We start from the raw sequence: 2647 nt of genomic DNA, 5'->3' as shown, positions 1-2647 counted from the left end.
TCCGTCTGATCTGCGTAACAGAAGAAAAGCAAGATATTGAACAGTTGTTTGTGCATAGAAACAGACACAGAAAGGCAGAAATAATGATGGAAAGAAATATTTGAAGAAATAATGATGGAAAACTTCCCCAACTTGGTGAAGGAAATGGACATAAAACCCCAGGAAGCTCAGAGAATTCCAAAAATCAGGAATCCAAAGAGGCCCACAACAAGACACATCATAATTAAAATGCCAAAGGTTAAAGACAAAGAGAGAATCTTAAAAGCCTCAACAGAAAAGCATTTAGTTACCTACAAGGGAGCTCCCATAAGACTGTAGACTGATTTCTCAAGAGAAATTTTGCAGGCCAGAAGGGATTGGCACAAAATATTCAAAATGATGTAAAGCAAGTACCTAAACCAAGATCACTCTACCCAGAAAGGCTATCATTTAGAATTGAAAAAGAGATAAAGAGCTTCCAAGAGAAGAAAGAACTGGAGTTCATCACCACCAAACCAGTATTACAAGAAACATTAAAGGGACTTCTTTAAGACGAAAAAGGAAAACAATCAAAAGTATGAATAAGAAAATATCACAAAGAAAAAAATTCTCACTGACAAAGGGAAACGTAATAAAAGAAATGGATATACCAACACTAAAGCTAGTACAAAGGTTAAAAGTCAAAAGTAGGCAAAGCATGTGTAATTATAACAGTAAATTAAGGGATAGACACAAAATACACACAAAAAGAAGTAAAAAATAATGACAAAAACATAAATGTGAAAGGGTGAATAAAAATGGTAGTGATTTTAGAATGTGTTCAAACTTAAGTGACCATCAACTTAAAAGACTGCTAAACATACTCTGGTATATATAAAGCACATGGTAACCACAAATCAAAAATATACAAGAGATATACAAGAAATAAAGAGAAAGGAATCCAAACAGAACACTACAGAAAGTCATCAACGTACAAGAGAGCAAGAGAATAGGAAAGGAACAGGGAAAAACTACAAAAACAATCAGAAAACAATGAATAAAATGGCAATAACGACATACACATCAATAACTACTTTAAATGTAAATGGATTAAATACTCCAATCAAAAGATGAATAGATAAAGAAATGGCATATATATAAAATGAAATACTACTAAGCTATAAAAAAAGAATGAAATCTTACCATTTGTGACAACATGGATGGACCGTGAGGGTATTATGCTAAGTAAAATAAGTCAGACAGAGAAAAACAAATACCATATGAGTTTACTTATATGTGGAATCTAAAGAACAAAATACACAAACAAAACAGAAACAAACTCATAGATACAGAGAACAAACTGATGATTGCCAGTTGGCTGGGTGAATAAGGTAAAGGGATGAAGAACCACAAATTGGCAGTGACAAAATAGTCATGGAGATGTGAAGTATAGCTTAGGGAATATAATCAACAATACCACAATAACTTTGTATTAGTGGGTGCAAGACTTATCAAAGGGATCTCTTTGTAACACATAAATGTTACACGATATACACGATGCTGTATATCTGAAACTAACATATTGAATGTCAACTGTAATTGAAAAATTAAGAAAATTTAAAAATAAATAGAAAATAAGATATCCTATACATAATCTTTTAAAAAGAGATCTTGTGTGACTACTGCCAATAAAAGTTAACATTCCGTCACATGTTTAAAAACTACTATGATTAATATTATAAGGCTCTTTACTTCTGAAATGCAGGTCTTAGCTACAGTTATTGCATCTCTGTGTCAAAGTATGTAGCATTATTTACTTCTGTATAAAGTTAACTTTTTTCCTCCTTTTGGATATTTTTCCCCTTATCTTTTTGTACTACTTTATTCTTCTGGTGTGAAAGAATGCTCACTACTTCTGACTCTGTTGTTATTACTTCTCACTCATTCATTCAATATACTTATTAAGCAACTATTATGTGTCCGGTACTATTGTAGGCACTGAGGATAAGTAGTTAACAGAAAAAAACACTTACATTCTGATAGGAGGTGAAAGACAACATAAATTATGTGGTCATAAGTGCAAAAAAGCAATATAAAGCAGAGCAGAGGATTTAGATAGTGATGGAGGATATCTATGCTGTCCTACATAAGTGTACTTACATAGAAGAGTCAAGGATAGCCTGTCTGAATAAGTGATAATTGAGCAGACACCTAAAGTGAGTGAGGGAGCAAGCCACGGGGGTATTTGGAGGAAGAGTGCTCCCAGTGAAGGGAACAGCAAGTTCAATGCTCATGGGTTTTTGCTTGGTGTGTTCAGAGAAAAGCAGACAGGCCAGTGTGATTAGAGTGGAGTAAGTTAGAGAAGTATGGTAGGAAATGAGGTCAGGAGTTTAACAGAGGCATGACAGCTGCGTAAAGACCTTGGATTTTTATTCTGAGTGAGGGAAGAGGCCATCAGAGAATTCTGAGCAGGTGAGTGACATGGTCTTATATTTTTAAAGAATCACTTTGGTTGCTTGGTGGAGAACAGAACATAGGTTTTCTTATTTCATAATTTTTGCAACATTTACTTTAACAACAACAGAGAGAGAGAGAGAGAGAGAGAGAGAGAGAGAGAGAGAGAAGAGAGAGAGAGAGAGAGAGAGAGAGAGAGAGAGAGAGAGAGAGATTGAGCGAGCACGCGCCTGTC

At 34.6% G+C, this 2647-nt stretch overlaps 1 protein-coding gene across 1 annotated transcript in view; it reads right to left on the bottom strand.

Annotated features, from left to right (window-relative positions):
• RGS22 (regulator of G protein signaling 22) overlaps positions 1-2647 on the bottom strand; it is a 158345-nt gene that overhangs the window by 85120 nt on the left and 70578 nt on the right. The gene's annotated exons all lie outside the window — the stretch shown is intronic.

This window comes from Pteropus alecto, unplaced genomic scaffold (genome assembly GCF_000325575.1).
Source record: "Pteropus alecto unplaced genomic scaffold, ASM32557v1 scaffold164, whole genome shotgun sequence".
In the NCBI taxonomy this organism is placed as follows: domain Eukaryota; kingdom Metazoa; phylum Chordata; class Mammalia; order Chiroptera; family Pteropodidae; genus Pteropus; species Pteropus alecto.
This window is presented reverse-complemented; position numbering and strand designations above follow the sequence as displayed.